Here is a 10921-nt window from a genome sequence, read left to right on the forward strand (position 1 = left end):
AGGGAAGGAAAGAAAAGGAAGAAGGAAAGAAGGAAGGAAGAAAGGCAGTGGTGGAGTACTAGCCTTGAGCAAAAAGAGCTCAAGGACCACTCCCAGGCCCTAAATTCAAGCCCCACAACCACCCCCCCCCCAAAAAAATCAAATTTCCAGTTCATGCCGGTGGGCTGAGATCTGAGGATCATGGTTCGGATCCATCCCAGGCTTTGGAGTGATTCTTCTCTCCAATTAACCACCAGAAAACCAGAAGGGATGCTGTGACACAAAGTGGTACAGTGCTACCTTTAGCTAAAAAGCTCAGGGACAGGACCCAGACCCTGAGTTCAAGCCCCAGAGAGAGACAGACAGACAGACAAGAGAAACAGACAGAAGGGGGGCAGGCACTGGTGACTCATGCCTGTAATCTTAGCTACTTAAGAGGCTGAGATCTGAGGATCATGGTTTAATGCCAACCTAGGCTGGAAATCGATGAAACTTTTATCTCCAATAAACTACTCAGAAAAAACTGGAAGTGGCACTGTAGCTCAAAGAGTAGAACACTAGCCTTAAACACAAAGAGGCTCAGGAGAGTGCCCAGGGTCTGAGTTCAAACCCCAACAGTGGGGGGGTGGGGGAAGGAAGGACAATGTATGGGAAAAGAAAGAGGAGAAAAGAAATGAACAGAATAGCATCTTCCTGGGTCCTACATGTAGATCTATCAAACACATCTTCTAATACCTTAGAAACAGAAAGAAGGCCTGCAAAGGGTGTTCAAATGTGGTTATCTTTCCCAAAAAAAGAAGAGGAAGAGGAAGGGCCTGCAACTTCACGTGCCATAATTAGCTCAAAGGAAGGAAGGAATATAGAAAGGGGCTGACCTCAGTGTCTAAGGAAGCAGCTGGAGCTCAAGGTCTAGCTACAGTGGCCAGTGAGTGTCCCCAGCTCCAAGCCTGGATCTGCCCATTCAAGCTGGGGTTACCCCAGGTGGTTAGAAGCTGGGATAATCAATCCCTGCACCCCCAATTCAAACCCAGACCTTGGCTTCCAGAAGATGCACACAAGGTATTGAAAGTCATCACAATTCAAGGAATCTTGCAGCAGACTTGGGAGATGAGGTGACTGATTAGACCCAATTATGGGTAAAGAGTCTCAGGCCAGCACAGGTAATCAAGGATGGGGCTGGGGGCAGGGGGATAGTTAAGGGCAGAGAATCTTTCTTCTAGTGATGTTCCCCCATAGAGCGGTTGTTTCTGATCTGATCAAGGAATGCTCTACTGGAGAAAAGGTTCCACAGGCATGGACCCCTGTTAACACTAAACAACAGTGCTCTTTCAAAAACAATATCACCACCGTTTTGTGGGGCATTCCAAGGGCTTCTCATTTGTGCCATCCATCACACCCACGGTGTCATGTGCAGTCCCCAGTGGGTGTTGGGGCCACCAGGTAAAGGATCCCAGGTATGGGGGGGGTGGGGAGCTTGGAGCCAGACAGTGGGCGTTTCCCAAGGACACACCCTAAGGGTGTGAACTCAGCACCAGAAGAAATAGGCACAGGGGCTGAGAATGTATGTGGCTTAGTGGCAGAATGTTTGCCTAGCATGTATGAAGCCCTGGGTTCAACTCCTCAGTATCATATAAAGAGAAAAAGCCCCCGAGTTGTGCTGTGGCTCATGTGATAGAGTGCTAGCCTTGAGCAAAAAGGTCTGGGGCAGTGCCAGGGCCCTGAGTTCCTCAAGCCTAGAGACTGGGAGAAGGAAAAGGAAAGGAGAGGAGAGGAGAGGAGAGGAGAGGAGAGGAGAGGAGAGGAGAGGAGAGGAGAGGAGAGGAGAGGGGAGGTGAGGAGAGGGGAGGGGAGGGGAGGGGAGGGGAGGGGAGAGGAGGGGAGGGGAGGGGAGGGGAGAGGAGGGGAGGGGAGGGAAAGGCAAGGCACAGAACACATTCCTCATCCCTGGAGTTCAAATAGTAAGTTCAAGATCTTACTTTTCTTTAACAAGGAATTAATGTCCAAGGGTAAGGCCCTCGGTTGGCCAGTGCCTCTGACCATCTGGTGAATGAGATGTATCTTCACAGGGTTTTCAGTTTTCAGAAAGGCAGAGCAGGTACCCAGTACCTCATACATGCAAGGACAAGAGAGATCCCCCAGCAGTCCAGCTAGGAATGCAGCAGTTGGGGCTCAGCCAGATCCCTAATGGTTCCAGGGATTCAGAAACGTGCTAGGCATTCCCCTCATCAGTAAAGTGGGTCCTTGTGCACAGAGCCCGTGGGGAGACAGGAGAGGTAATTGACAGAGGGGTACAGACTTCTGGCTTCAGTCTCTCCCACTCAGTGCTCCTGCCTGCTGCCTCCTACCAGATCTCAGCCAACTCCTTCCCCAGCCTAGGAACATAATTTGACCCCATGCACTTTTAGCTCCCAGGTCATATCTCCAAGTAGCTCAATTTTCAAAACATTGGATGCCAGCAAGATACTTTGTAAAGGCTAATCAATTTGCATTGGGGAACATACTTTTCTACTTTCCCTATCTTCTGGGTGTTTATGTATTCATTTTAAAAAAATAACTGCTGATCGCTTTGGCAACCTTAGCTGGAAAGCGCTGTCTAGACATGCTTTAGAGTCCAGTTGACAGTCAGATATGCACCAAGTCAAGACTGGAGCCAGGAGCAGGGCAGTTCTGTCCCGAATCCTGAGTTACTGTACCACCTCATATCCACATGTTGAAGGCAAGCGCCAAAGCCTTTCTTTGCACATCTATACAATGGTATGGCAGTCCCCTCCCCTCCCCCAAGAGCTGTTAGTGCGGTGACATACAATGCATACAAGGAAAGTATCTAGTACCAGCAACTGCTCAGCGCTCTGTAGGCTTTCTTGACTTTGGGGGGTTACCAGGGCTCTGAGGTCTGGCAACCTGCCAGTTCCCGCAATTCAGCTACCCAACACCCAGCTCCTCTCCCCTCAGCTCACCCCCACACCAGAGCCACGTGCAGGTCTCGGGGTTGGGGGGGCTCCATCCACCAGCTGCAGCACTCCCCACTCCCCTCCGGCCCCAACACAGAAAAGCCTTTCTTAATTCTTGTTGATTGATTTGCAAATATAACCTCAGAGGCCCTGAAAGTGAGAAAAAGAGAAATCCCAAGGACACACACATACACACACACACATCTCATTTAAAAGCGAAAGAACTAAAGCGCTTTAAAAAGCGTTCATAGGCACAGATCAAAAGCCTCCAGAAAATAGGACCAAAGGGTCAAAGGGATTTGTTCTGAAAACCTATGTGATGTTAACTCAATGATGATTTTCACATTCAACTTTTCAGTGGGAGCTTCTCACGGGGCAGGCAGTCGAGCATGGGGGCCGGGGGAGGGGGTCGGAGGAATTAAAAACAATAATTTAAAAAAAAAAGTAGGAGCTAGAGAGTGTGGATGGGCTGTAACCCAGCCGCGAGCGTCCTCGGGAGGTTTGTCTCCCCGGGCCCCGCGCCCCACGGCGCACTCTCGGCTTTGCAGTCTCGGCGGAGCCGGGGTCTGGGCGGGCCTGCGCGGGCGCCGAGACCCCCCTCCCCGCCCGGACGCGCAGAGCGAGCACCCCGGGACCCACGGGTGCGGGGCCTGTCAGAGGCCACGTGCCACAGGTGGGCCCCGGCCGAGACCCCGCCCCGAGCCCCCGAAGTCAGAGGGGCTCGACGGCTCCCGGCCGGCGCGCGGACACTTGCCTGGGAAGAGCGGGAGACGAGTCCTGGGCTTCTCCGCGCAGCCTGGCGGCTCCGGGCCGCAGAGTCCCGGACACGGAGTAGAGAGCGAAGTTCGCCGGGCCGCGAAGGCGACAGGGACCGCGCGGCTCCGCCCTCGCCTGCCGTGCCGGGCACCGGGGCCCTGACCCGGCCGGCCCGCGCCCCGCCGCGTCCGCCCTGCGCCCCCGCTGAGCCCGCCCGCGCTGGCTGTGCGCTCCCACCCCGGTCCCGGAGCCCTGGCAGCGGCCGGGACCCCGCGATCGCGCGTCCCCCGGAGCTCCGGTCCCGGCGCCCGAGCCGGTCTCCGCGGCCAGGTCCGGATGACTGCGCGCCCGGATCTAGGTCCCGGAGCCCCGCGTCCTGGCTCCCCGTGTGCAGTGGCCCCCGCCCGCCCGAAACAAAGAGTTGGGCAGCGCGTGGTCGCGGCTCCCGGCCTCCCGGCCCCGGTACCTGCGCGAGCCCGCGGCGCGATCCGGCGGGGCGATGGCCGGAGCTGCGCTGGGAGCGGAGCTGCGCGCGGGCGGGCGGGCGGGCCCGTCCCCCTGGCTGGCGGCCCGCGTCCGCCGCAGGGCCCCCTCGAGGCGACTCGGGCAATCGCCACCGCCAGGCCCGGCCGGTCACCTGGCCTCCTCACCCAACAGTGTCTTGGCGGATGCGCCCCAAGAAAACCCCACACACACCAAGTTCTCCACCCTTGCTGGCCACAGAGGGGACAGGGAATTATTCAGAAGCCCGCAGAGCAGCCCAGGCTCCCAGCAGTAAGAAGGCCCGACGGGCGGTGGAAGTGTACCTGGGAAGGCCGATTGGAGTCCAGCTTCGTGCAAAACCACTTCATTCTTCTATCTGGGGTGTCTGAGACCTGTGTCCACTAGGAGGTCTACCCAGCCCTCCTGTAGATGAGTGAGGGCCGGAGCGGCCTGCAGAAAGCCGCGGTTGCCCTCGATCTCTCAGACTCACTTCCCTAACTTGGCACACTTAAGAGGATGCCAGGCCATTTGACGATAGCATATGGATAAAACGAATGCTCCTAGCTGGTGCCTGTCTACCCCAAAGGCTGAGATGTGAGGATCAGGGTTCAAGGCCAACCGAAGCAAGGATTTCCAGGGGACTCTTCTCTCCAACTAACCACCAAAAAGCCAGAAGTGGACCTGTGGTTCAAGTGGTATTCCAACCTTGAGCAGAAATGTTCAAGGACAGCACCCAGGCCCTGCGTTCAAGCTCCAGGACCAGCACAAAAAGCAACAGCAGCAACAACAACAACAACAACAACAACAACAACAACAAAAAGGGTGCAGCAGCTGGGAACTGGTTGCTCACACCTATAATCCTAGCCACTCTGTAGGCTGAGATCTGAGAATCACAGTTGTAAGCCAGCCCTAGAGAAAAGCTCCCAAAAGACTTATATCTCCAATTAACTACACAAAAGCCAGAAGTGGTGCAGTGGCTCAAGTGCTAGAATTCTAGCCTTGAGTACAAAGAGGCTCAAGGACCATGACTGACAACAAAGCACAAACCAAACAACAACAAACCTGTGGCTCTTCAGAAACAATTAGCTCTATTCTTGCTGGGAAGTCACGAGGAGGTTTCTTCCACCTGTCTTCCTGGTGACAAACACAACACCACATATCTGGACTATATCCTGTGGGGAAGGCTGAGGTCCTTCTGCCATGGGCAGCAGATGCTTTGGAATCTGCAGGAGCAAGGTGAGGACAGAGCTTGTAGCAAAGCTATCAGGAAGTGGTCCAGACTCTCTCTAAAGCAGAGAGCACTTGAACCCACCCCCAGCCATGGTCCTCCCTCTCCTATGCCAGGGAAAAAGCAGGGAAAACCAGGTTTGTCCAGGATGGTGGAGAAGCTGAGCAAAAGGAGCTGCTTAGTAGGCTGAGAGCTGACGATCGTGGTTGAAAGCCAGCCCAGCACAGGAAAGTCTCTGAGATTCTTACCTCCAGTTAACTACCAAAACGGCAGAAGTAAAGCTGTGGCTCAAAGGGTTAGAGTGCCAGTTTTTAGTGAGAAAGCTCAGGAACAGAGCCCAGGCCCGGAGCTCAAGTCCTAGGACCAGCACATACACACACACACACACACACACATCTGTAAAGTCTGTTTCAAAGCAGCCAGCAGAAGCCATGGATGCAAAGGCACCAGAAAGGGAAACAGCAGACCTCACCAGGAGTCTGATCCAGGCTTTCACTACATTCTATCTCATTTAGTGGTGATTTGTAGGCAGCCTTGTCCCACTCCTGAAACTCTGGGAAATAGTAGCCTGGTTTCTCATCACAGAAAAAGCTAGGCATTCGTTGCTTCAAGTGAGTTTCCTGAGCCTCTAGCCATGAGAGACTCTACCCTAACACAGAGGACTCCAGGGGTGGAGGATTCCATACTGAGAAAAAAGCTGTCGTCAGGAGGGTGGGAAAGAGGCCATCAATCAACATAGCACCTTGTTCAAGGTCAAGGGCAGAGCTTGAGATGTCACTGCTACCAAGCTCTTCTCCAGATTTCTTCCCTGGTGTGCCTGTTTACTCTACCCCCATTGCAGTGGGAATTGGATTATCTGCGGAGATATTTATTTCATCTGTGCTGTCTGAGTAACTACAGGAACTTTGAGCTTTGCAAAGTGTTAGGATGTCCCTTAACAGGAGTTAATGCTGCAAAGTTGGCCCAAGAGCTCAGAACTGCCAAGATTCCATGCTTGTGTCAGGCAGCTAAAGTCTTCCCAAATCCAAGCCAGGTGGTCCGCCATGCCTGCTGTCCCCTGCTGCAGTGGCAGGAGTGGGCACGGATGTCCTGGTTATATCCTTATTTTTAGTGGGACTTAGATGTCCCACTAAATGCCTCACAATATCTATTCTTTCATTCTCTGTGAGTGTCTTCCTATGAAAGAAGAAAATCAAACCTGGTGCCAGTGGCTCACGCCCATAATCCTAGCTATTTAGGAGGCTGAGACCTGAGGATTGTGATTCAGGGAAGCCAGCCGGGGTATGAAAGTCCAAGAGACTCATCTCCAATTACCAGAAAACTGGAAGTAGAGCTGTGGCTCGTAGTGGTAGAACATTAGCCTTGAGCACAAAAGCTCTGGGATAGTACCCAGGCCCTGATACGAGGCCTGAAGACTAAGGCAGAGAAGAAGAGGGCCAGGAACGTGGCCTAGTGGTAACATGCTCACCTAGCATGACTGAAGACCTGGGTTCGATTCCTGGATACCACATCCACAGAAAAAGTTGGAAGTGGGACTGTGGCTCAAGTGGTAGAGTGCTAGCTAGCCTTGAGCAAGAAGTGTCCAATGACAGTTCCCAGGTCCTGAGTTCTAGGCCCTAGGACTGGCAAAAAAAAAAAAAAAAAAAGAGGAGGAGGAGAGGAGGAAGACAATGGAAATGACAGGAGTGAAATGGGGAAGGCTGAGCAAATCCAATGTGCATTATGTAAAACTAAACTATATAATTTGAGGGGAGGGACAAGATGGGGGGAAATAGGAAATCAAGATACCACTTGAGCCATAGCACCACTTCCAGCTTTTTTCTATGTATGTGGTACGGAGGAACTGAACCCAGGCCTTCTTGCATGCTGGGCAAGCACTCTACCACTAGGCCAAATTCCCGGCTCCTCAATTCTGCTTTTTTAATGCATCACTTTGACACCCTGCAAGCATTCCCATCCCAACATCTACAAAACATGAGACCTGAGAACTTATTGCACAAGCACAGGCGCTGATTCTTTGGGTCATAGCTCAGAATCCTTGGAAAGCAGGCTCTGAGAAGTAAAGGACAAGGCCCCTGTGGTGAGTTCACCCTGGGCGGCACCCCTGGCTCCTAGCTTCTGGGTTGTCTATAGTGAGCCTGAATGAACTCACAGTGGGCTGGGTAGACCTGAGATCTCAGGCTCTTCTGGCTTGAGGCCCTCGGCCTCCGCTCTCAAAGCCAGATGTGCCGGTAACTGTCCTGATGGATGATCCTCAGAACTCACAGCCTCCATCGACTGCACTGGCTCTGAGCAGGTTGGCCTGATGAGAAGTCTTTTCTCCAAGAGCTGCCTTAGCAGAACAAGGCCTCACTCGTGCCTCCCAAAGGCAGAGGGCCAGGTAGGAGCACTGGCATAGGGTCTCTGGAGCAGCTGCCTGAGATGTTTCGCAAGGTGGCTCTGCTGGGGAAAGCGTGAATTCTGGAGAGCAGATCACAGGATCTGACTGACTGCCCCTCCAGGCACTAGGGAGGTGATTGGTCCTCACAGGCTGGGGGAGTCTGCAGGCAACTAGAGGGAATGTGGGGACCAATGGCTAAAGGTATGCACAGTCATGGAGCTGCATCTAGCCTAGAGGAGGGGTGACAGGGCCTGGAGCAGAGGGATGGCCGGAAGGGGCCAGATGATTGGATGACTAAGCAGAACCCTTCAGGCTCACATGGACGTCTTGAGGTAGAACTATAACAATCACCTTTGGGGTTTTTGTTTTATTTTGGTTTTGTGCCAGGCTTGAACGCAGGACCTAGGTGTTTTTCTTTAGCTTCTTTGCTCAAGACTGGTGCTCTACCACTTGAGCCACAGCTCCACTTCTAATATTTTGCTGATTCATTGAAGATAAGAGTCTCACAGAACTTCTTGCACAGGCTGGCTTCAAACCTCAATCCTCAGATCTCAGGCTCTTGAGGAGTTAGAATTGCTGATATAAACTACCGGCACACAGCTTCATTTATTTTTATTTTTTATTTTTGCCAGTCCTGGGGCTTGAGCTCAAGACATGGGCATTATCCCTGGGCTTCTTTTGCTCAAGGCTAGCACTCTACCATTTGAGCCACAGCACTGATTCCAGCTTTTTCTGTTTATGTGGTACTGAAGAATTGAACCCTGGACTTTATGCTTGCTTGGTAAACACTCTACCCCTAAGCCACGTTCCCAGCCCTACATTTATTTGTTTTTGTGCTGGTATTGGGACTTGAATTTAAAGCCTTGAGATCTGCCTTTGTTTGTGCTCTCAAGGTGGAGCTTTACCACTTGAACCATACATTCACTGCCAGCTTTTGTCAGGGGCCCAGGTTGTTGGATATAATTGTCTCACAGACTTTCCTACTGGGGCCAGCTTTGAACTACATTCCTTAGCCTTCTGAGTAGCTAGGATTACAGGTGTGTGGGCTCAGATCATCTTTGTGTTGCTGGACCCCTGAGCAGCATCCCCTGCCAGACTTCAGTTTTCTAATCTGTAAAATGAAACTGCTAAAATTCCCCACCTGGGGATTCCCCAGGGAGCTGGAGGAGTTGGGGGGTGGGGGGTGAGTGGGCTGACAATAGGGACAAGTTGGCCAGCTTTAGCTTAGAGCAGTGCAGAAGGTGTTATAAACCTCCCAGGGGGTCTAGAAGAACAAGTGTCACTAACTCTGAAGGGAGGCTCTGGTGTGATCATGGCACGAGGTCTGGCACTCTGGTGGATGACTATTTAGAAATATACATCCTGGCAACAAGGCCATTGGCTCTGTGGTTTTTTTTTTTTTCTTTTTTTTGCAATTAAGCAGCTGTGAATTAAAGAAGGGCCGTGTCCACCCAGTGGTGTTATGCTCACTCAGCAGCTACTTAGCAAGAACCAGAGGCACTTGGCAGCTGTGTGAAGGTCCAGACCTAGGCTGGGCCCCAAGATGGAAAGCCAGCTCAGCAAAACCAGAGTACTCGAAGGCCCTTGCTGAAGAGCCTCTTCTGCCCATGTCTGCAACTTTCATTAGAAGGGGTTACTCCAAGAAATGCCCTCTCATCCACCGGGCTGGGCCTTCCTCCCCTCTGGACACTTACGACCTTCACCACAATGGTAAAGTCAAATCTAGTTCATCCTGGCAATGTTTTTCACCCCTAAAACAACCCCAACATGTCTCAAATTCTCCTCCTGAGCACAGTATACTTTATTTTGTCAGCCCTGGGACTTGAACTCAGTGTCTAAGCACGGTTTATGAGCTTTTGTACTCTACCACTTTGAACCATAGCTCCACTTGCCATTTTTTGATAGGTAATTGAAGATAACAGTCTCTGGGATAGCTGGGGCTAGGCTTTGACCTGCGAGCCTGAGATCTCAGCCTCCTGAGTAACTAGGATTACAGGCATGAACCACCAGTACCCAGCAAATACTAGTTTCTGAACTGTAGGCCACTCTTTCACAGATTTGTAGGGTGCTTCAGTCCTCCAGACACTGTGCATCCTGTCTTGGGTTGATACCCATGGACTTCCTGTGCTGCCAGCTGGACAAAGGCAGTGAACTACACCTCTTCTGTTCCTGACCAGCTTTCTCCTCCAGCTCCAGTATGTCTACCTGGCTGGGAGCAACCTGGATGCCCAGCTGAGGGCCGGACAGCCTTGCTGGACCATGAAAGGCTACAGTGGCCACTTGATTGCTGTGGCTTTGTCACGTTAGTGAACCTCTCTGCTCCTCAGTTTAATGTATAAGAAATGGTGATGCCCACCTACAGCCTCGCAATTCTGGAGGCTCACTCTGGTTCAAAGCCAGCTCAGGTAGAAATACCTATGAGACTCTTTTTTTTTTTTTTTTTGGCCAGTCCTAGAGACTGAACTCGGGGCCTGAGCACTGTCTTTGGACTTTCTCAAGAGTAGAGCTCTATCTCTTGAACCCCAGCACCATGTTAAGCTTTTTTTTTTTCTATGTATGTGGTACCAAGGAGTCAAACGCAGCTCTTCATGCATGCTAGGTAAGCACTCTACTACTAGACCAAACTCCTGGGCCCTGTGAGACTCTTATATCCAATTACCCAGCAAAAAAAGAAAAAAAATCAAAGTGGAGGTATGAATCCAGTGCTAAAACACCAGCTATTAGCAAAGAAGAGGGTCTTAAGTTCAAGTATCAGTCCTAGTGCATGCATACACACACACAAACACACACACACACACACACACACACACACACACACACCCTCCCACACTGGCATTCACACAAAAACACACACACAGAATTCACCGCCATTCCTAATCTGGCTGCTCTGAATGCTAAATAAAGTACTGAACAAGTTATAGGGCCTGTCCGAGAGGTGGGTTTTTTGTTTGTTTGTTTTGTGAGGTCATATGGCTGGAACTCGGGGCCTGGGCGCTGTCCCTAAGCTTTTGTATTCAAGGATAGTACTCTATCACTTGAACTGCAGCTAGCTCCACTTCCATTTGTTTGTTTGCTTTTCTTTTTGGCTAGTAATTGGAAGAGGCTTATAGACATGGACTTTCTTAACTTTCTTGTCCAGGTGGG

The 10921-nt window shown here is 51.7% G+C and overlaps 1 protein-coding gene across 3 annotated transcripts in view; it reads right to left on the minus strand.

Moving 5' to 3' along the window:
• Positions 1-4533, minus strand: part of Tns3 (tensin 3) — a 208695-nt gene extending 204162 nt beyond the window's left edge. Inside the window, exon 1 of one of the 3 annotated variants that reach the window (XM_090332534.1) lies at positions 4493-4533. The gene's annotated coding sequence lies outside the window, so the exon portion shown is untranslated. Of the gene's footprint in view, positions 1-2936; positions 3039-4152; positions 4319-4492 lie in introns of those variants that run through there. The other 2 variants (XM_090332532.1, XM_090332533.1) reach the window with 2 other exon arrangements.
• Between the last annotated feature and the right edge of the window lie 6388 nt (positions 4534-10921).

This window comes from Megascapheus bottae, chromosome 5 (genome assembly GCF_031878675.1).
Source record: "Megascapheus bottae isolate mThoBot1 chromosome 5, mThoBot2.hap1, whole genome shotgun sequence".
In the NCBI taxonomy this organism is placed as follows: domain Eukaryota; kingdom Metazoa; phylum Chordata; class Mammalia; order Rodentia; family Geomyidae; genus Megascapheus; species Megascapheus bottae.